Here is a 24357-nt window from a genome sequence, read left to right as displayed (position 1 = left end):
GAGCAAAACAAATTGACGTTGCCCACTATTAACGATAAGGTCCTCATGCTTAAAAGAGATGATGTAAAGGTGAGTACCTGGCAAACATGGGAATGACAAACATTACAAACACCACTGTAGTGCTTTGGCCAGTAATATGCCGTCTTCAAGTTTGACAATCCTTGTAAATGTTAATCTGGGTGACTCCCCACACCATATGCTGTTCTCAACTCTGAACTCCCTTGTAAATAGTAAGCACTAAGCAGCACCGAGGATTCAGCATAGCAAACAACATATTTCTTTAAGAAGTCTTTTTCTGACAACGTTACAGAAATAGGAAAACTTCTCGGTTTCTTTGACAAGCTCATCGAGTTCAACGCTTCTATTACCCGATACCGAGGAATTAACCGTGTTTCCAAGCTGCAAGACAAAATAACGGGATACTTAACAACGTCACTCAATGGAAGGCTTACCGAGTTGATAAAGTCCATAGTGCGCTTCATGTTTTCCTCTGTGATCCCCATTATACAAGGCATCCGCTTGCACATCGTCTTCACTTGTTCCTCTGAAAACCCAAAACCCTGGAGGTTCTACAATTTACGGACTGTATTATCTCTCCCCATTGAAATAATAAGCTGGAAAACATAGGCAAACATCTTGGAAGCCTTCGTAAGCCCTAAATTTCCTGCCAGTTCAAACGCTTCAGTAATATGTTTCGCTGAAGTTATAAGCAGGCGGGGCTGTTTTGTTAGCAGCTCTGATAAGGCGTTGCCTTGGAATCCGTATTCCCGTAAAAGTGGCACGGAAGTTTTCATGGTGTCATCCAGATTCTTGTTGAAAATCCTTGCATTCGCCGAGATGATTTTCCTTAAATCTTCCTCTCGAAGGAATGTTCGAAACAAGGCAATCTTAGGCTTGAGGTTGCTTTCTGCATTGAGTTGCAGCAGACGCGGATTGGAAAGGAATGCGGTTCGAATCTGAGCTTTACTCAAGCCGCAATCCTTGAACAATTGGACGATATTTTCCAAAGACTCGGTTGATTGCCTGTTAAGTAGATTGTTGCAGTGCCTGAATCCTGTGGTGATGTTGGTCTCTGTTAAGCCACATTCATTTTGAAGAAACTGTGTGATGCTACCCTTCTCTGGAGTTGGTTGAGTGCTGAAAGTGGCAATGTTTGGGTTGGGTTTGGGTTTTAGATTTACACAGTGTGAGGCAAGCGACGCACCAGAAATTGCAACGGAAATGTATTGCCATGACAAGGCTTCCAATCTCGTCAAACGGTTCTGGTACTGTGTATGAAACATAGTGCCGCTGTCGCGCGCAGCGCCACCCCCGGGCCGCCCCGCCCCGCCCGACCGGCGGCGGGTCGATTCCGGGAATCGACCCGCCACCGGTCGGGCGGGGCGGGGCGGCCCAGGGGTGGCGCTGTGCGCGCATTGGGCACTTAATTTAGCGCAAGGTATTAGCACACGGTTGATTCAGTCACACGGTCGCCATAACCCTCCGTCATCGTGTGAATTTTGAACAAAAGGATTATATTCTCGCCACTGTAACCATAACTTTAGTCATCTCTTGAATTTTGAAGCAACGAATTTTCTTTTCAAAATATCATATGAATTTTGAAGCCGGTAAATATGCCTTCTGGCTGATGACTTTACTCCCAACTATTACTATAGTTTGTGGCTAAAACGGTGTTGAACGAGATATTATATTTAAATAATTGTGAAGATCAGTATAATTTTGCAAGTTCTTTGTTTGAACGGAATATTTTATTTAAATATATTCGGAGGTTAGTATAATTCTCAAAATTTATGTTTGAAGGAGATATTATATTTAAGTAAGTTCGGAGGTCAACATAATTTTGAAAATTGTTGTTTGAACGAAATATTACATTTCAGAGGTTAGTATAATTTTGAAAATTCATGTTGTGTAACTTTAATATGATTTTTTTTAAGGATTTGAGTAGGCATAACCCTTATGTATATTTTAGTTTTATATTTAATAAGTGATGATGATCAAGTAGACCATTAATGACTATATAATAATTATGATATTATAAGTGGGGAAAAGTAAGGGGCTTAAGAGACTTCTTATTATTTTATTATCTTCATTTTTTTCAAGTTATGAATAGGGGAGAAAATCAATTTCTAGATTTAAGCCATTACTCATATATCTTAACAAGGTGTCTCCCGTACATTCTTGGAACAAAAAGACAAGGTGTCTCCCCTCCATTCTTGGAATAAGAAGAAGGATTCAGGGGAAGTTGCTAGGGGGATGCATGAGAGAATTCAAATAGGAGGAAACAAACTAGAAAAAAATGAATGAAAAGAGAAGTTTAAGAGAAGAGAATGGGATAAAATGAAGTGCGACGAGTATATAGACTAGATCAACTCTTAAAAAAGGTGGATCCATTTTCAACATTGTCCCTCCTAATGTGCGTCTAGAAATAAAACAATTGGATGTGAAGGTGGGAGAATAAAGTATTCATTGTTTGATTCGAAATTACTTGAGGATTTGGGTAGATGTGTTCAATATTGGTAATATGTGATTTTTGCATTGATTTTTAAGTTAATCATTATTTTTTGAAAAAAAAAAGTAGTTATTATTATCTTTTTGACATGAAATTCATAAAAAAAACTATTATTTGACCATTTTTAGTTAATATTTTTGTATAAAAATTGTGATTTTGACATGTTAATTCTAGCAAAAAATTATCAAAACGTTTAGTTTTTTTGTTATATTTATGTTAAAAATGGTTATTGTTTATGTCCATTGTTAAAAAATGTTGTTTTTTAGAAACAATTATTTCATGTGGATTGAAAAATTAATTAAGGATGTCTAAATATGTAGATTATCTAAAATTCAAACTATCGACTTTCTAATTTAAAAATGCAAAACAATAAAAACTCCACTAAAAAAAAAAAAAATTAAGATAGAGAACAAGAAAATATGAATACAATGACGACTTCAAAAACTATCAAATTTAGAAAACAATTTTTTACATTTCACACACTAGAAAATTTAAAGTCAAAAAATAGGTCTTTTAAAAAAAGGGTGTGATGCAGAACACTCACTTTTTAAAATCAGGATGAAAATCACTACCATTCACTACCATTCTAAAACTTAATGCACATGAAAAAAATTAAAGTTCCAAAAACCATGTTCTTAAAAAAACATGTGTATTCTGCATCAACACTTTTGAAAATCGGGTCATTTTTTTGCCACCTCTACAAAACGGGTAACAGTATCAGTTCCCGTTTCAAAGTTTACATTGTTTATAATGTTAGGAGGAGAAAACTACATCATTTAGGATCTGACACACTAAAAACCCTCTTACTTAGAACAATTAGGGATGAGTGGATTGATCTCCTTAATCTCATGAGTAGAGGTGATGTATATCAATTATCATTTGAGGAAATTTGTGAAACATGCAAACACATAACAAGAGGAAAAGCAAGAATAGGTAAATCAACATGAAGATCGGTAAGTCAAGCTAAACTTGGAAATTTGTTTGATGATTTTAAAACAAAAATTCTTAGTAATCTAACAAAACAAGTAGAAATGTTAAGAGTGCAGGATGAAGGAAAAGAAAATATTGGTATTTGTTTTGTAGAATCACATGATGTTAAACATTGTCCATCATTAACAAGGTTGAAGGAAGTTTAGAAATAGGACAATGGAGCAAGTCAATTGCCAATGCAACTATGTTATGTAGCTCTAAGAGAACCATGGCATTCTATTCAGCCGGAGATGATGCAAGAGCCTAATTCATAATTTCAAAGTTATGCATATCCACCTCAAAGTATTTGGAACACACCTTTTCCTTGGCAACATTGGCCATATCAACCCTAAAACTAAACTTGGCAACAAGGTTGGCAAGGAAATTATGTCATCCATTCACAATATCCTCAATATTTTCCCAATATCCACCATACCAAACTCGATGTTATCCTTACCATTCACCTCCATCACAACTAGAACCCCATCCACATCCATCTCAAATAAACACTCCCACTCAACCACCTGTACCACCATTCCCAAACCCACACATTGTAGTAGCTCAGCCCACTTACAATGCTAAGGTACAAAAATTCCAAACATCTCCTCTTAAGATCAATTGTATTCACCATAGCTAAGGAAAAGTATTGCAAAAAAGAGAGATAATCTTGATATCATTGAAGGACCACATCCAAAAGAAGAAGATTCAAATAAGAAGACCAGAGAACCATGGGTTGTGATTGATGAAGATAAGACATTAAAATCAGAGATCGAGAGAACTCCCTCATAGTTACTGTTAGAGTCGGTCTAGTCAGCCCTTCGTCAGAGATCAAAGCTCTTTGTGCATTTCAATTTTAGGTGTCCTGCTTCATCCACTCAGCTACATTTTGCTAGGGACATGTCATGATCTGACGGAGAAAGTCATGCTACACATTTTCCCTCATGTCTGGCCTCTGTTGATTCAGGTCGTGGTCCAAAATCAATGGAATTCATGATAGTCAAGTTCTGGTCCTATTTCAGGATAGAGTCATTTTTTATGGTTTGGGTCTAAAAATTCATCAGTTTGGTCCTTGAAAAACATGTCCAGAACAAGTCATGCAGGCCAGAGGAAGATCTTATACACCTACAGTGCAGAAATCTTCATCATCATCGCAAGAGACATCGACTCTTCTTCAAAACTCTGTTTTGAAGAAAAGTCAAACAAGGTCAACTATGACAAAATTTTCCAAAAATTGATAGTTGACATTTTCAGACACAGTCATGGATTTCGAAAGCTAGAGGCTCAGTCACATAGTCCCCGCAAAGAAACGCCAAAAATTTCATCAAGAGAGCCACAATTTCGAAGAAAAAATGGAAAAGCAGAGTGTTTTAAAGTCAATAAAAAGTGCACAACTCAAACATTAGAAAGAGGGTTTCAAAGAAGAAAAAATTAAACCCAACTCTCCCAAAGCCTATATATACATGTTTTAGCCCAAAACAAAAATCATTTGTGCTTTGGCAAGCTTGGAAAGAAATTACAGAGGTAAAGGAGCAAATTCATGAGGGTTTGAGTGAGTTGGGAGGCGATTACAGAGAGCGCGGCGCATACACCAGGTCGCGCGGCGCACACAGAGGGTGCGACGCACTGGTAGCCAACCCGCAGTGTAAAATCACCATAGGCGCGGTGCATATAAGGTGCGCAGTGCACTAGGTTTGGCGCGCTACACACAGAGCCAGGAGGATAAAAAACCTTGCAAACTACTTCAAAATCTCGATGGAGGCGGGCAAACAAGAGGTAGGCTCAGTTGAAACTTCTTCTTCATCAATTTTGTCTATGCTTTGGGGTTTGTAAGATGTTGAATGATAACCAAAGCATATTGGCCATCCATGAAAATAATTCATCAAAGCAAGAATGATAAACGGGGTTACAAAGTTGCAATGAAGTCACCAAGGTCTGCTCCCCTCCCCTTGTCTCCTCACTCCTCATTGTCCCCGCCTCCATTCCCATCATGATTCCTAAGGAAAACACCCTAAAACCCTCACCCCTTGTTTTTCAAGCAAGTTTGGCTGACTTCAACAGCGTGCGGCGCACACACATAGTGGCGCGGCGCACTCAGGGCGCGCGGTGCACTGGGAGCCCGGCCACAGTGCAAATTTGCCACTAGCGCGGCGCATAACCGGCGCGCAGCGCACTGGGAAATGTGCATGGCGCACATGCTTATAAGCCCAGAAATGCACTAAATTGCCAAAAATTTTGTCAATGACCCTCAATGTTGGAAAGGTAACCCCTCTACACTCACCACTGGCATTAAAACTTGAAGGGAAATCCTATTATGACAACCATGAAATTAAATGCAAAAAATCTTTAAAAGTAAAACAAGGAGGATATAAAGAAAGTCAAGACAGCTAGGGTTTTGCTACAATAACTTGATTATTAAATATGCTCCAACCCTACCCCATCAACACTATACCCCAAAACAATCCCTAATCCATGGTAAATCTCTCCCTTTAAAACCCCTATCCCTATTTCATCATTCCCCTCCTAATACTCCCTATTTTATTGTCCCCTTGGTGACAGATTTGCAGAGCATCTACCAGTTCAGTGGGTTTAGAGGGTAGCAAAGAAATTCAGGGTACAAGCAGCAAAAATGGCATCAGAAGTTTCATTAGATTATGAGGGGGAAACTCACAGTGATACAACTTCAGGAGAACAGGCTCCCCAGAGACCTAGGAGTGGCAGACATGTCAGGGATGAACCAAACACCCTCACTGAGTTGCAGGCATGCCCTCTCGCTATGTCTTGTTTCCAGCACTTGGCATGCTTCGAATTTTGTCAGAGGGTGGCAAATCTCAAAATTCATCATGAGTTGGCCCGTATTTTTGCACTTCACCTACATGGAGGACAGTCTATCCTGGTAGGGGTCACTTTCACATTGAAACCCGAAACCATATCAGTGGCAACCAGCATACCAAATGTTGGAGAAAAGTGGCACAAGAAGATGAAGGTGGAGAGGGAACTTTATGAGCCTTACATTAAGGCCAGTTGTTTGAGTCATCTCACTAGATTTTTCCCATTCAGGTTCTGAGAGATGAGTATGCTCCGCTCATGAAATACTTCAGTTGTGAGGGGAGGTTTTCTCGCCTTTATGCATATCACATCAGGTTGCTCATGCACTTTACCAGGGTGCATATGATGAACCTCCCGTTTTTCATTTTCGGGATCATAGAGAGGATGAGAAAGTTCATGTAGCACAAGACCCCTCGGTAGCAGCTCAACAACGTATATCACTTTGCCCTTATCTAGATTTTGGTGGACCATCAGTTGGGATTGTAGGGCATTGCTTGGGAGGAATTCATCTCCCGTGACATCTTCAGTGCCCCATAGGTAGTATCAGAGGCAAAACATGAGACAGGTGGTCCTTCTCATCAACATGAGCGCCATGAGACCACTGTGGTGCCATTTTCCATCACGTATCAGAGAGGCTATCCGAAAGGCACCAGGCCTTTGTTTGCAACAGCAAAGCGAGTGTTATCTCCACCCGGGGTGGAAGGGGCCTCGCTTCCTACATCGGCAATACAGGTACAGGACAAGGGAAAGAAGCCCAAGCATGAGGAGGGACCTTCAGGTGTGCCACCAGGTGAACGAAAGATCAGACGCATTCTCCTTCGTGATGATGATGATACAGCTACACGTCCACAAAGTGCACAACTGAAAGAGATCTTCCAGGAGCAAGAGACAGAGATTCAATCCTTGACACTCAAGTTGAAGATGGCCAAATGGAACATCAGGTATTTGTAGTAGAGGAACAAACAACTAGAAGACTAGTATGTGATCATGGAGCTGTAGAACATCCGTGAGGATCGCCTAACTGCCCAGCAGAAGAGGATTGAATTCACTTCATTGGAGCAATAGGTTATTGATGATCGTGAGTCTGTTCTCGAGAGAGTAAACATGCACCTGGAAAATATGTTGAACAAGGCCAATGAAGACAATACGCTGCTGAGGCACATGGCTCGTCATTATAGGGCACGAAACTTGAGTTTGAGAGCCCGAATAAGGAGTTTGAAAGCAAAACTGAGGAAAGCCACAAAAAGGGAAAAAAGGGAAAAAGAGAAAGATAAGCTCAAAATCTTGGTTGAGGCTTCCTTGACTCAGCAAGGCACCCCATAAAGAACTTCCAGCCCAAATCTCAAAAAATTTGGGCAAATTTTGGTCATAGGGAAATTTTTTGGGCGAAAAACAGGGAGTTTCTCCCTGTGCGCTGCACACCCTGCGCGACGCTAAAATTCTAGGACTCCAATGAAGAGACAGCTTGCATATTTGGATTCAGCATTGAAAAATACGTCTACTGGTGTCCGAGCCAGAAATTTTGATAAGTTTTGGGTCTCCTAAAAGTCAAAAAACACCCAAAAATGGCCTCTGTGCCACTTTTTGGACACACAAAAAGCAGTCTTGGGAGAATGAAGATTTGAAGGGGAAAATGAGCACCAAATTGAGAAATTATAGTGGGGTTAGAAAGTAGATAGGCAAATATTTCCAGCAAGCCCACTTGGGGACATTTTGGACACCTGTAAGTGCCCCAAAACAGGCTCCAAAGTAGCACGACGCATAGAGAAAAGCGGGCGACGCACAGAGGAAATTTTGCCCAGTTTGCTCCCATTTCGCGAAATTTTGGGTCGCGACTTCTCCAAGTGGGCCCAGTCATCCACTCTTCAGGTTTTTCGGCAGAAAAGGTGGCTTTTAAAGAGTTCTCTCTCCAGGTGGGCATCTATCCAAGTGGCGAAGAATGCAAAGGGTCACCACAGCCAAATGTCACACTTGAGAGCGCTACACCTGTAGCTGATGGTTGGCTCTCCATCTCCATTTCGAAATGATTTGAGTAACTTCCCAACCCCTGGGCATTCCATATCTTTTCTACACTTTCTATATATTGTAAGAAAAGTTATTTGCAAAGGGTTGGCTGGCTTGTAACTTCTGAGAGACTGTGGGAAAGAAACTCTGTTTCTGCACTGTGTATTTTTTGACAGAGAGTTAATGAAAGGCAGCAGCGCTGTTTCATGAGATTCTTGTGGTTGTGAGTGTAGAAAATGTGTTCTTATGTTCCATGTGTATCTTTTTATGTTTCATAATTCATTACATGTTTCATTTCAGTGAAATTTTCTAAGTGAGATTAGGTAGAATTCAATTTATATTTCTTTGCATGTGGGAAAATTTCATGTACAGTGTTATTCTTCTGTTGAAAAGGATTCATGTGACCATGCCCTTTTCACTATCCTCGATGATATTTCCATTCCATGTCACCTTAAGTTAAAATTGCTGCGCTTCCCACCTACCTTGCCTCACGGAATAGTCTGTACCTTCATTCTCAATTCTCTGTTCTTTGCTAAGCGCCAGTCCCATACACATCTCAGAAGTTCAGTCACTTTCAAAAATCTTTTCCAAAATCCTTTTTCACTTACTAGCCTAAGGTAAACATCGTATTGTAAGTCATCTCAGACTATTTTTCTTATCCATTCGCTGAGTGTGACTCGGAGAGAGCCCTCTGCTCTCGTAGGGCTATCTACGAGAGTGGGCGTGTTTTGTGGTTACCCTAATTTTTTCCTTCTTCAGCCTAAGGCATATTTAGCTGCTAACATAGTGGCGACTCCACTGGGGAATTAAGTTGAAAATCAAATCCCCTTGTTTCATAAGAATTTTAGGCTCCCGGATGATGGGCTTAGGATTGGAAAGGCTGAGTAAGTTGTTGGTGTCCCGTAATTCCTCTCAATACCACACTGCCTTCAAGACGATACACCAGAGCAAATTCGGACCCGGATCCTCCTCACATTTACGAAAATCCCAATTTGATCCCAAGACTCCTTCATCAAGAAAGCACCATAACTCCCCTGTTCAAATCCCCTTCATGTCCCGATATTTTTGAGTATCTTGAGGAGCTTGAGTTTGACGAACGATTTGAGATATCATTGTTTGAATCTAAATCTGAAAAGGTTGTTGATTACACCATCCCTGATCCGCAATTTCTTGTAGACCTTTAGAAAGAAAGAGCTAATAGATTAATTGATAACTACATTGGCACACAACCCCAAACTCCAAGTGCAAGCCCCTTGCAAACTGTGCACACTCCTCCAACACCTCCAAAGCCAAATCTACCTAGAATGATGGCTGCCTGTTTTTCTCCTCTTGTTCTTCCCGAAGCCCTAGATGACATGCCAAATGATTATCAAATTAAAATTCCATTTTTTGATGGCACTCCTCACAGTATTACAGCTCAACAACATGTGGATAAAATGGCAGATTTTCTATGAACTTCATGAGATCGATGTGGAGAACGTGGCAATGAGGCTCTTTGTACAAAAATTTGCAGGTGATGTAAGGAAATGGTTCAGAGGTTTGACGGCTGCAAGTATCACCACCTTGGCTGAGCTACAAAGACAATTTTTGAATAGGTGGGAAGTCAAAAAGAATCCCCTTCAAATTCTGGCCGAGTATGAACAAATTAAGTGGAATGCCGGTGAGTCGGTCCAGGATTATTGTGTTAGATTTAATGCAGTCTACAATGATATCCCAGACCATCTAAAGCCACCTGTGGAACTAGCAATGATGAAGTTTCTGGATGGTTTTGATGCTGACATGGCGTACTAATTGAGAGAGAGAGAGAACCGACTACAATGGAAGATATGCAGAAAATTGTAGTCAGCATTGAGGCTAACCTGCTGTCCAAAAGAGAAAGAGCGAAAGCGAAGAAGAAAACCACGGTGAAAGAAGAATCTTCTTCAATGGATCAGCTGCTAAAGAAGGTAGAATAGATGCTTGAAAGGGTAAAACTTGACAAGCCAGATCCACAAGTTAGGAATCCTAACTTTCGTGGCCAACAACAGCCACAATATAGAATTAGACAAAGAGATCAGCGGACTCAAGAGCAGACAGCACAACAGCCGATACAAACACCTTTGCAGAAGAATTTTGTACATGGACCGGAATCAAATGAGGAAGGGAATGTAATAGGTGAAGAAAAACATCTCTTCACTCCAGATGAGCTGCCTACTTACATCACCGAAGAAGAAGAATGTGCAATAAATTTAGCTACACACCGAGACACTTATTTTATTCTAGCTAACGAAACCGTGTTGGAAGAAGAGTCGTAAGAATACCAAAGGGGGTATATGAATGCATTGTCTGCACAACAGCAGCGATATTCCCTTAGAAATAGAGATGTACCAGCCAAATCAATTCAGAAAAAGAAGGAGGATGAAACAACAAAGAAAGATCCATCAGCCACTCAAAGAAAGGGAAAGGAGGCGGTTGTTCCGGAGAGCAGCAAATCAAAATCAGCAGAACAATCACAGCAACCGGCCACCTCAAAGGACAAGGAAAGGAAAGAGATCCCAGTCAAAGAGGTAGAAAGAACTCCCGCTTTCAGCCTAGAGAATGAGATTTCTAAGCTAAAGGTATCAATCCCTTTGACTGAAATCATGAAAAACAACAGTTATAGAGGACAAATTTCTAAAATGTTAAATTTGGACCCAATGTCCGACATGGTAAACATGGAAGATGATCAGCCTGAGATGATTTTTGGACCAGCAACAAATGGTGAGTCTCCTGAGAACGAGGTGCCACCCTTCTATATCAGTTTACGATTGCATGACTTTGTGATACACAATGCCATGTTCGATTCCGGAGCCTCTCATAATCTCATGTCCAAGTCTATCATGGATAAGCTCGGTCTGGACATCACCTTGCAATATCATGATCTATATTCGTTCGATTCTAGCAGAGTAAGGTGCATAGGGCTCATCAAAGACTTAGTTGTGAGTTTAGATCAACTTCCTATGAAAAATGTTCTGATGGATGTAGTGTTAGTAGACATTCCTCCAAGGTTTGGCATGCTTCTTTCCAGGTCTTGGGTAGCGAAATTGAAGGGGACACTACAGCTGGATTTCTCCTATGCAACAATCCCGATGTTTGGACAAATGAGGAAATTATATAGGGAACAAAAGATGAAGTATATGATCACAAGCAAGGAGAAACCGATCAATCATCCTGTAAACTATGTACATACAGATTTAGAGTCTTTTGTTTTGTTTTCAAATAGTTTAAATGAAATAGATAGTCAGATAGTAGAAACAGACGACATTCCAGAGATAACAAAAAATTTTAGAGAGATCTTGAAGAAAGAAAGACAAGAAAAGAAACAAAATATTGGGCAATCAGTTGAAAACAATGGACAACAAACAAGCAATGGAGAGCAAAAAGATTTTCAGCGCTTGCAAGAAGAAGAAGAAGGCTTATGAACCATGGATTTTGATGGAGCAGTAGGGAATGATGGAGCTGGTATTGGTATTTGGGTATGCAGTCCTTTCTCCGCCCCAAACAAAGTACCTAGCAGTGCGAGAGTTTTCTCCTACAAGCTAACCTTCGAATGTTCCAATAATGAGGCTGAATATGAAGCACTGATTGCTGGCCTGAAGATTCTTAGAAAGCTGAATGCAAAGAGGATTTCAATATATGGTGACTCCGAGTTGGTAATAAAACAGGTCAGAGGTGAGTACCAAGCAAAACATCCTAGGATGCGGGCCTATCGTAATGCAGTTTTGGACATCTTAAAGCTATTTTTCGAATACACCTTGACGTGTGTGCCACGAATACAAAATAGTATTGTTGATGCTCTTGCCAAGGCAGTGAGCAGGTTGAAGATCCCCATGAACTCCAGCAACAAATTTGAAATCCATGTCAAGCACTGTCCAACCATTCCAAACAATCAGTGACATTGGCAAGTGTTCCAAGATGATGAGGAGATTAAGGATTTTCTGCTCAACAAAGGCAAGTTCAAAGAAACCTTAATCGATGTGGAAAATTATGAGAACAAAGGGAATGGTACAGAAGAAGTTCAAATCCATCAAATGGATGTATTGTAGCTAAAGAACAACATCATTCCTAAAGGCTTGATACCCCTAGAAGAACTTTTCGATTAGGATGATGTAGCCCGCAAGCCAACTTTGCAGCCCATGGAGAAAGGTGTAGAAGAAGTCAACATCGGTACAAAAACAAATCCAAAATTGGTAAAATTGTCCAAGACACTACCGCCAAAGATCAAGGACAAATATATCAGTTTGATGGCTTCATTTGCAGATGTATTTTCTTGGGATTATTCAGATTTGAAGACCTATGATACAAATATCATTCAGCACACAATACCTATCAAGCCCAATCAAAAGCCATTTAGACAAAAGCTGAGAAGGATCAATCCAAAGTTGCTGCCACCTATCAAAAAGAGGTAAATAGGTTGTACAAGTCAGGTATCATTGTGCCTATCAGATTTTCATATTGGATATCTAACTTAGTGCCTGTATGAAAGAAGACCGGTGAGATCCGCCTATGCATTGATTTCAGAAATCTAAACAAGGTCTCATTGAAGGACAACTATCCGCTTCCCAAGATGGACCATATACTTTAGCGAGTAGTGGGCGCATCCCGTATGTCGCTGCTTGATGGTTATTCCAGATATAACCAAATTTCAGTCCATGAAGATGATAGAGATAAGACAACATTCACAACTCCATGGGGAACATTTCACTATGCCAAAATGCCATTCGGTTTGAAGAATGCAGGTGCCACATTTCAGCGTGCAATGGACTTGGCATTTGCAAATGAGAAGGATGTGTTTTTGGTGGTGTACTTGGATGACTTGACGGTGTTTTCAAAATATGATGAAGAGCATATGCATCACCTAAAAATTGTCTTTCAAAAATGCAGGAAATATGGCCTATCGCTGAATCCTAAGAAGAGCTTGTTCACCATGGAGGAAGGAAAACTACTTGGCCATATAATTTCAAAAGATGGCATCTGTATAGACCCAACACGTGTCCAAGCAATTCAGCAAATCGATCTGCCTAGGAACAAAAAGGAGATACAATCATTTAACGGTAAGATGAATTTTCTGCGTCGCTTTGTGCCTAATCTTGTGTAACACTTGAAAGAAATGACCAACATGCTTAAGAAGGACAACCAAGTGAAATTGATGGACAAGGCTGTAAAATCTTTCAACTTGGTCAAATTGGCCCTTTCTTCAGCTCCAGTTCTAGTCAGCCCGGATTACACTCAAGATTTCATATTGTTTTCGTTTGCTTCTAAGCACACTATGGTAGTGATATTATTGCAGAAGACGGGTGGTCATGAAAGACCCATTGCATTCTTAAACAGGGCTATAAGGGATGCAGCTTTGAAGTGCAACATCATTGAAAAGCAAGCCCCTGCATTGGTAAAGGCACTGAAAGATTTCCGGGTGTAGATCTTACATTCTCACATTCTGGCCTATGTTCCCAATACTGTTGTGAAAGATGTTTTAGTGCAGACCGATCTGGAAGAGAGAAGAGGCAAATGGATCGCAGCCTTGCTAGAATACGATGTGGAGATAAAGCCTACAAAGCTGGTCAAAGGACAGGGATTGGCAAAGCTAATGGCTGAGTCAAATTTGCATGCATTGGACATAAATCTGATTGCTACCATGTCCGATGAGAATGAGGAACTTCACTTCACTTCAGGTATCCAAAATGTTTGCTTTGTCCCCATGGTATTCTGATATAATATATGTGCTGAAAAATCTATCACCACCGACCAGCATGTCTAGAAAGAAAGTGAGAACACTCAAAATGAAGGCTACCAAGTTTTGTATTTTGAATTCTGCATTGTATTGGAAAGATCCCGGTGGCATTTTGTTAAATTGTTTGGTGGAAGAGTAGGAAAAGAAATCCATGGAAGATTTCCACGGAGGAGAGTGTGGTGGTCATCTTTTTTGGAAATCAATAGCTAACAAAATTTTGAGAGCAGGGTACTACTGGCCTACTTTGTTTGCTAATGTGCATAAGTTGGTAAAGCGTTGTCATAAGTGTCAAATTTTCGAAGGGAAACAGAAATTACAGCCTTTGCCACTTAAGCCTATCGAAGTGAGCGCTCCATTCTAGCAGTGGGGGTTGGATTTCATTGGGGAAATTCATCCCGCCTCTTCCGGACAGCATAGATGGATCCTTACAGCCATGGACTACTTCACAAAATGGATTGAGGTAGCCCCTACCATACAACTGACAGACACAGTAATCATTTCATTTCTTGAAAATAACATCTTGTCTCGCTTTGGTTGTCTGAACAAAATAATCACTAATAATGTAGCAGCTTTTAAATCGAAAAGGATGGTAGAATTTTGTCATAGATATCATATAATTTTGGGTCATTCAACTGTCTATCATCTGCAAGGCAATGGATTGGCGGAATCTTCGAATAAATCTTTGGTCAACATCATCAAGAAGCTGCTAGAAATAAATAAGAAGAGTTGGAAAAAAAGGTTGGTTCATGCACTTTGGGCAGATCAAATCAGTCAGAAAAAGTCTATTGGTATGTCACCGTTTGAGCTGGTTTACAGAGTGGATGCAATATTTCCTACTTCTCTTGCTGCCCCGGTGGTCAAACTTCTTCAGGAGGCCGGCAGTGAGGAATATCCCATGCAGAGAAGGCTGAATCAAATTATCCACTTGCAGCAAACAAGAGAAGGGGTTTTCCAAAACACATCCAAGTTGCAGGAAAAGATAAAGAAAATTTATGACAGAAAAGCAAAAATGGACAAATTTCAGTTGGATGATATGGTGCTGAAGTGGGATGCAAGGAATGAAGAGAAAGGCAAGCACGGAAAGTTCGAAAATCTGTGGAAAGGTCCTTTCAAAATCGCAGCATATAGAGGTCAAAATGCCTTTCTTCTGAAGGAAAAGAACGGGGAAGATTGTCCTGGAGGGCCGATCAATGGTTGGCTGCTCAAGCGGTATCATTGTTGATCTATTAACGTTGCTTCCACTATCATTGTAAATACCATTTTTATTTCAGTTTGGTTTCAGTATGTACAGTCAGTTTTTGAGCTATTCCAATTGTCAAGTTTGAGTCAATTTCTTGGTTACTCCAGTTTTGTAAATAAGTCAGAGTCTTGCACTATTTATCAAAATGATGACTCCATAGCCCAATGGACCAAGAGGCACTATCTAGCTCCTCCAGAGATCTGCTGTTCTTGGCACCTCCATGGGAGCTACCATCCTCCATTGGAGCCAATGTTAGAGTCGGTCTGGTCAGCCCTCCGTCAGAGATCAAAGCTCTTTGTGCATTTCAATTTTAGGTGTCCCGCTTCATCCACTCAATTGCATTTCGCTAGGGACATGTCATGATCTGACGGAGAAAGTCATGCTACTCATTTTCCCTCATGTCTGGCCTCTGCTGATTCAGGTCGTGGTCCAAAATCAATGGAATTCATGATAGTCAAGGTCTGGTCCTATTTCAGGACAGAGTCATTTTTTATGGTTTGGGTCTAGAAATTCATCAGTTTGGTCCTTGAAAAACATGTCCAGAACAAGTCATGCAGGCCAGAGGAAGATCTTATACACCTACAATGCAGAAAGCTTCATCATCATCGCAAGAGACATCGACTCTTCTTCAAAACTCTGTTTTGAAGAAAAGTCAAACAAGGTCAACTATGACAAAATTTTCCAAAAATCAACAGTTGACATTTTCAGACACAGTCATGGATTTCGAAAGCCAGAGGCTCAGTCACACAGTCCCCGCAAAGAAACGCCGAAAATTTCATCAAGAGAGCCACAATTTCAAAGAAAAAATGGAAAATCAGAGTGTTTTCAAGTCAATAAAAAGTTCACAACTCAAACATTAGAAAGAGGGTTTCAAAGAAGAAAAAATTAAACCCAACTCTCCCAAAGCCTATATATACATGTTTTAGCCCAAAACAAAAATCATTTGTGCTTTGGCAAGCTTGGAAAGAAATTACAGAGGTAAAGGAGCAAATTCATGAGGGTTTGAGTGAGTTGGGAGGCGATTGCAAAGAGCGCGGAACACACAGAGGGTGCGACGCACTGGCAGCCAACCCGCAGTGTAAAATCACCAGAGGCGTGGCACATATAAGGCGCGCTGTGCACTGGGTTTGGCGCGCGACACATAGAGCCAGGAGGATAAAAAACCTTGCAAACTACTTTAAAATATCGGTGGAGGCAAGCAAACAAGAGGTACACTCAGTTGAAACTTCTTCTTCATCAATTTTGTCTATGCTTTGGGGTTTGTAAGATGTTGAATGATAACCAAAGCATATTGGCCATCCATGAAAATAATTCATCAAAGCAAGAATAATAAACGGGGTTACAAAGTTGCAATGAATTCACCAAGGTCAACTCCCCTCCCCTTGTCTCCTCACTCCTCATTGTCCCCGCCTCCATTCCCATCATGATTCCTAAGGAAAACGCCCTAAAACCCTCACCCCTTGTTTTTCAAGAAAGTTTGGCCGACTTCAATAGCGCGCGGCACACACACATAGTGGCGTCGCGCACTCAATGCATAGCGCACTGGGAGCCCGGCCACAGTGCAAATTTGCCACTAGCGAGGCGCATACCCGGTGCGCGGTGCACTGGGCAATGTGCACGGCGCACAGGCTTATAAGCCCAGAAATGCACTAAATTGCCAAAAAAATTGTCAATGACCCTCAATGTTGGAAAGGTAACCCCTCTACACTCACCACTGGCATTAAAACTTGAAGGGAAATCCTATTATGACAACCATGAAATTAAATGCAACAAGTCTTTAAAAGTAAAACAAGGAGGATATAAAGAAAGTCAAGACAGCTAGGGTTTTGCTACAGTAACTTGATTATTAAATATGCTCCAACCCTACCCCATCAACACTATACCCCAAAAAAATCCCTAATCTATGGTAAATCTCTCCCTTTAAAACCCCTATCCTTATTTCATCATTCCTCTCCTAATACTCCCTATTTTATTGTCCCCTTGGTGACAGATTTGCAGAGCATGTACCAGTTCAGTGGGTTCAGAGGGCAGCAAAGAAATTCAGGGTACAAGCAGCAGAAATGGCATCAGAAGTTTCATCAGATTATGAGGGGGAAACTCACAATGATACAACTTTAGGAGAACAGGCTCCCTGGAGACCTAGGAGTGGCAGACATGTCAGGGATGAATTAAACACCCTCACTGAGTTGCAGGCATGCCCTCTCACTATGTCTTGTTTCCAGCACTTGGCATGTTTCGAATTTTGTCAGAGGGTGGCAAATGTCAGAATTCATCATGAGTTGGCCCGTCTTTTTGCACTTCACCTACATGGAGGACAGTCTATCCTGGCAGGGGTCACTTTCACATTGACACCCAAAACCATATTAGTGGCAACAGGCATACCAAATGTTGGAGAAAAGTGGCACAAGAAGATGAAGGTGGAGAGCGAACTTTATGAGCCTCACATTAAGGTCAGTTGTTTGAGTCATCTCACTAGAGTTTTCTCATTTAGGCTTCTGAGAGATGAGTATGCTTTGCTCATGAAATTGATCATGAAATACTTCAGTTGTGAGGGGAGGTTTTCTCGCCTTTATGCATATCACATCAGGTTGCTCATGCATTTTACCAGGGTGCGTATGATGAACCTCCCATTTTTCATTTGCAGGAACATATAGAGGATGAGAAAGTTCATGCAGCATAAGACCCCTCGGCAGTAGCTCAACAGCGTATATCACTTTGCTCTTATCCAGATTTTAGTGGACCATCAGTTGGTATTGTAGGGCATTGCTTGGGAGGACTTCATCTCCCGTGACTTCTTTTGTGCCTCACAGGTAGTATCAGAGGCAAAACATGAGATAGGTGGTCCTTCTCATTAGCATGAGCGCCATGAGACCACTGTGGTTCCATTTTCCATCACGTATCAGAGAGGCTATCCGAAAGGAACCAGGCCTTTGTTTGCAGCAGCAAAGCGAGTGTTATCTCCACCCGGGGTGGAAGGGGCCTCGCTTCCTACATTGAAAATATAGGTATAGGACAAGGGCAAGAAGCCCAAGCATGAGGAGAAACCTTCAGGTGTGCCACCAAGTGAATGAAAGACCGGACTTATTCTCCTTCGTGATGATGATGATATAGATACATGTCCACAAAGTGCACAGCTGAAAGAGATCTTCCAGGAGAAAGAGACAAAGATTCAATCCTTGACACTCAAGTTGGAGATGGCCAAATGGAACATCAGTTATTTGGAGCAGAGGAACAAACAGCTAGAAGACCAGCATGTGATCATGGAGCTGTAGAACATCCGTGAGGATCGCCTAACTGCCCAATAGAGGAGGATTGAATTCACTTCATTGGAGCAACAGGTTATTGATGATCGTGAGTTTGTTCTTGAGAGAGTCAACATGCACTTGGAAAATATGTTGAACAAGACTGGTGAAGACAACACACTACTTAGACACATGACTCGTCATTACAGGGCACGAAACTTGAGTTTGAGAGCCCGAATAAGGAGTTTGAAAGCAAAACTGAGGAAAGCCACAAAAAGGGCAAAAGAGTAAGACAGGCTCAGAATCTTAGCTGAGGCTTCCTTAGGTCAGAAAGGCACCCCATAGAGAACTTCCAGCCCAAATCTCAAAAAATTTGGGCAAATTTTGGTCACAGGGAAATTTTTTGGGCAAAAAACAGGGATTTTCTCCCTGGGTGCGCGGCGCTAACATTCTAGGACTCCAATGAAGAAACGGCTTGCATATTTGGATTCATCATCGAAAAATACGTCTACTGGTGTCCTGGCCAGAAATTTTGATAAGTTTTGGGTCTCCTAAAGGTCAACAAACACCCAAAAATGGTCTCTCTGCCACTTTTTGGACACACAGAAAGCAGTCTTGGGAGAATGAAGATTTGAAGGGGAAAATGAGTACCAAATTGAGAAATTCTAGTTGGCTTATAAAGTAGACAGGCCAAGCATTCCAGCAAGCCTACTTGGGCACATTTTGGACACTTGTAAGTGCCCCAAAACAGGCTCCAAAGTAGTGCGACGCACAGAGAAAAGCGCGCGATGCACAGAGGAAATTTTGCCCAGTTTGCTCCCGTTTCACGAAATTTCGGGTCACGACTTCTCCAAGTGGGCCCGGTCATCCACTCTTCAAGTTTTTTGGCACCAAAGGTGGCTTTTAAAGAGTTCTCTCTCCAGGTGGGCATCTATCCAAGTGGCGAAGAATGCAAAGGGTCACCACAGCCAAATGTCACACTTGAGAGCGCTACACCTATAGCTGATGGTTGGCTCTCCATCTCCATTTCGAAATGTTTTGAGTAACTTCCCAACCCCTGGGCGTTCCATCTCTTCTATAAACTTTCTATATATTGTAAGCAAAGTTATTTGCAAAGGGTTGGCTGGCTTGTAACTTCTGGGAGATTGTGGGAAAGAAACTTTGTTTCTGCACTGTGTATTTTTTGACAAAGAGTTAATGAAAGGCAACGGCTCTGTTTCATGAGATTCTTGTGGTTGTGAGTGTAGAAAATGTGTTCTTATGTTCCATATGTATATTTTTATGTTTCATAATTCATTACATGTTTCATTTCAGTGAAATTTTCTAAGTGAGATTAGGTAGAATTCAATTTATATTGCTCTGCCTGTGGGAAAATTTCATGTACAATGTTATTCTTCTGTTGAAAAGGATTCATGTGACCATGCCCTTTTCACTATCTTCGGAAATATTTCCATTCCGTATCACCTTAATTTAAAATTGTTGTGCTTCCCACCTACCTTGCCTCACGGAATAATCTATGCCTTATTTCTCAATTCTCTGTTCTTTGCTAAGCGCCAGTCCCATATACATCTCAGAAGTTCAGTCACTTTCAAAAGTCTTTTCCAAAATCCTTTTTCACTTACTAGCCTAAGGTAAACATCGTATTGTAAGTAATCTCAGACTATTTTTCTTATCCATTCCCTGAGTGTGACTTGGAGAGAGCCCTCTCCTGCTCTCGCAGGGCTAGCTACGAGACTGAGCATGGTTTGTGGTTACCCTAATTTTTGCCTTCTTCAGCCTAAGGTAGATTTAGGTGCTAACAGTTACCATCAAATCCTACATGTATTCAAGAGATCAATCAGTAAGAAGAGGAAGAATTGAAGGTCATGATAGAAGAATAGATACAAGATTATCTAAATCAGCAAGTGGACTAGAGGCATCACAACTATATTGAAATATGGTTTTAGACAGTCACTAAGTTGCAACATCAGTCTCTTCCTCAACTATGCTTGACCCTTTCAAAGTCAAATCATTTTGTCTCTGAAATCCAGGTACATGTAAAAGCATGCATTTCAAGCCTCCGCATCATTTTATCTGTCATCTTGATGTGCACATGGCTCCATTGGAAATATTATTATACTTGAAAGTGATTTTGTTTTTCAAGTAGGGTAGGGTAGAAGAGAAAAAAAAAATGAAAAATAAGAGGAAAAAATAAAAATCTAAGGTGAAAACCTACTTGGAGGCACCTTATATTGGCTCATTGATTTAAAATCTCCATGAGGTGGTCAATGGGTTGGAAAAAAAGAAAAAAAGAGAAAAAAAAGAAAAGAAGATCCTAGGTGAAAACCTCCTTTGAGGCGCCTAGGAAAACCTACTAGTTGAAAACCTCACTAAGGCAGCTAGTAGGCCTAGAAGAAAAAAAAGAAGAAAAAATAAAAGAAATCTTTGCTCCATGCATCTGTTTGATGAATTCAGGTTCTCTCCAACATCTGCAAGCAACAAGAACAAGTTGGTACCAAAAGGAAAATTGGTCAAGCCTAGTCAAAAGAAGACAAATTTTGACTTTCTCCTACTTCGCTCAAATGCTCCAACAAGGCCAAGGCCATGCCAATCCATCACCCTCATTTATTTTCACCATCCACCTATCATTCTCAGGTTTGTATGACTCATTTTCCTTGTTGTCCTAAAAAGACTACAGGATGCTCTGCTTTACTATAGGATACACAAATACATATAGAAGAAATTTGTTTTTTCCATAACTTGAAAACAAGGAATCCATTTGCCAAGTTGTTTCAGGGGGAGATAATTCCAGTGCATGGTTTTCAACAAATTGGCCTCCATCACCTTCATCCATTTTTCATTTTCTCGCTATCTGCGCATCCATTTAAAAATTTGTTTCATGGGGAGATTCATATTGATGATGGTAACATGCCCAAACAATTTCAGCAAATTCCAATGCATGGTTTCCAAGAAATCAGCCTCCATCACCTTCAACCATTTTTAGTTTTTCTCATGATCCATGCATCCATTGACCAAAATTTTTCTATAGGGAGGTGCATAATGGTGATGGAAACATGTTCAAAATGTTTCAACTCAATCCAGTCTACCGTTTGGGAGATATGGACAAAACAAATCATTGTCCTATAAGCCTACAGGATATAGAACATCACCTACAGGATTGGCAGTGAGCAATTTTAAAGGAGATCCAGAGGTCAAAGAAGCTACTCTAGAGCTTATCAACAGCATCAGGATCATCACCATCACCATCCAACACTTGCACATCAACATCAACTCAGCGACAACATGCATGTCTCTCCAACAACCATCAGGTAGGTACATGTATGCAATATTGTTGACCTCTTCTCTTCAGCATATTATAGTTAGAAATTTGATGTCAATGCATGAGAGATGAGGTTTTATAAGCTAAGGATGGGACAATAGTCTCAACCGCCTTCAACTAGTTGATTGCAACTCACTCCTTCACTCATGCAATGTAAAGTCAAATTATGAAGGGTGATGATTTCGAGGAATGAGGACAGCAGTTAAAAGAAGAAATTTTTGCAAAGGCCAAGCTCACCAAAGCACTCCAAGCCCTCCATCCACTTCATATTCACTATCTATTCATCATTCATTTATCCCATTTCATTCTTGAAAGAAAAAAAGAAAAAAAGTGAGCATCCTCTCCATTTTCATGAAATTTCCATTTGCGGGTCAGCAAGAAGGATGGTCAAAGAGCAAAGGCGGATCACAAAGAGACCACTGTCACTCACATTTTTATTTTACCACTCATTACCATTCATTTCTCAACCATTTCTGTCATTTTTTCCACTTCTTTACTTCAGTTTACAAAGGGACTACATTTTCTACAGGATGATCCTGTAGGAATTACAGTGACCCAGAAATCCTACAAGAAGTAGTCCTAAGGCAAACAAATGACTAGCTATGCTAATAAGGTTGTGGAAGACCTTTCGAAACTAAAAAAATATTCTTGAACTCATCTTGAATAAGGGAAAATAAAGAAAGCTAATGGTCTTAAGAAACAATGATTTTTCTTTGAACAAATATGTTTTTGGGCTCGTCCTTGCAGAGCTTACAGCCAAGATTCTTAATGCACAAGAGAGAGGCCACCAGGGCCATGGATGAGGCACAATGATGTCACTAAGTTGCTCAAAGGATGATAAACACTTTCAGCAAGAGGGTATGATGGGCCTCTAAATTAGACATAAATTAAGGCCCATGCCTCGAATTCAAAACATAAATTAAGGCCTATGACCATCCTTCTACACATTAAACCTCTATTTGTGCATTAGATAATTTATTTTTAACTTTAATATATTCATTAGGAAGGTTTATGAATAATTGAATATTTGTGCCTAATATTATTTATTTTTGTGGAATATTATGAGAATATTGGGCAGATTATGACGAGTTGGAGGAGGATATCATTTAGGGATTTGTTCCCTACTATTGGAGGATCAATAATAAATAACAAGTCAACAAGATATTATGGAATTATGGAACTCCACTGATTGAGAAAATCTAGGAATGTCTTCCACTAATCAAGGAGCAGGTCCACTTATCAAGATATTTCATTGGGGAAATATTCCTCCATCCATGGGGTTGATTCTTAATCATTTTTAATAAGTACCAAGTATTTTCCTCTAGTGAATGATTGAGAAAATCTAGGAATGTGTTCCCTGCCATTTAATGGAAATTCCTAGTATTGGGGAATAGATCCACTAATCATGGGAATTTGGTGGGGAAAGCTTCCTCCATTCATGGGTAATGATTCCTAATCATTTTGTATAAGTACCAAGTCGAATTTACCTCTAGGGAGAGATTTTCATTAGTGTTATTGGCGTGAGAGCTTGTACTTTTGCAGCTCCATTGTATATTCTTGCAGGGATGTAATTCTATTGATGAAAACAATGAATATTGGTGTCATGTTCATATTATAAATCTTGTTCTCCTCCATAGGTCTCTGAGTATCCTTGGGCTTGTCCATCTCAGGAACCTTAGAGCCCTTTTGTATCATTTTATTTGCTTCTTTTCATTACTTATTCACATGCATCTCTAGTTTCTATTTATTTCTATTTCTGCATTTAGTATTAATGATTTCTTGTTGTAGGATTGAGTTAAGTGGTTGATGTAACTTATTTTATGGGATAACAAGCATTATTTCATCCTTGTAAAATCTCTGTAAGTTCATAATAATCATTGAGCTGCTTGGATTAGTATTCTTATTCCCAAATCTAGATTGTTGGACATCCGTTTTAGCAAAGAACAATAAATTTCCGCTATTTTTTAGAGCATGCTAACGAGCTTCAATTGACTTGGTTCCACTTGCATTAGATCAAAAAAAAATTCTATTTCATAAAAAAAATTACTCCATTACATTTTCACTTGACTTGGTTAGGAACTTTTTAGATTTACTAGCTCACTAGTTCTCGAATTTCTAGATTTTCGATTAGTAATGTTTTTTATTTTCTTATAATGGGTTAATAGAGGTATTTTTGAGTGATTCCACTTGGAATGGGGACCTAAGACATCCTAGTTAATAAAAAAAATTGTCCCATCCAATTTGGATTTGATTTTCTTGGTCATTCGATGAATTATAGTGAATCTGTACATCCTGTAGGAAACTTCTCCAAGCTTCTTGAGCAGATCCATCCATCTCCCAACCTTGGTTTTGAGTTCTGAGTGATCTTAGGCATTATCTCACTCCATTCCACCCATACAACACCTTCCCTAAGCCTTCCATCACCTCCAACACCTCACATTTTTATCCCAGCTGTACCTTGTAGGTTCACTATAATTCCTACAGGATCATCTTGTAGGT

At 40.2% G+C, this 24357-nt stretch overlaps 1 pseudogene; it reads right to left on the bottom strand.

Moving 5' to 3' along the window:
* Positions 1-255: 255 nt before the first annotated feature.
* On the bottom strand, positions 256-1283 carry LOC149251419 (uncharacterized; annotated as a pseudogene).
* Positions 1284-24357: the final 23074 nt, after the last annotated feature.

Source organism: Pinus tabuliformis, chromosome 7, assembly GCF_031772625.1.
Source record: "Pinus tabuliformis cultivar Carrire ecotype Pingquan chromosome 7, CPIR1, whole genome shotgun sequence".
NCBI lineage: Eukaryota > Viridiplantae > Streptophyta > Pinopsida > Pinales > Pinaceae > Pinus > Pinus tabuliformis.
Note: the sequence above shows the minus strand (reverse complement) of the source record. Positions and strands in the feature narration are given on the sequence as shown.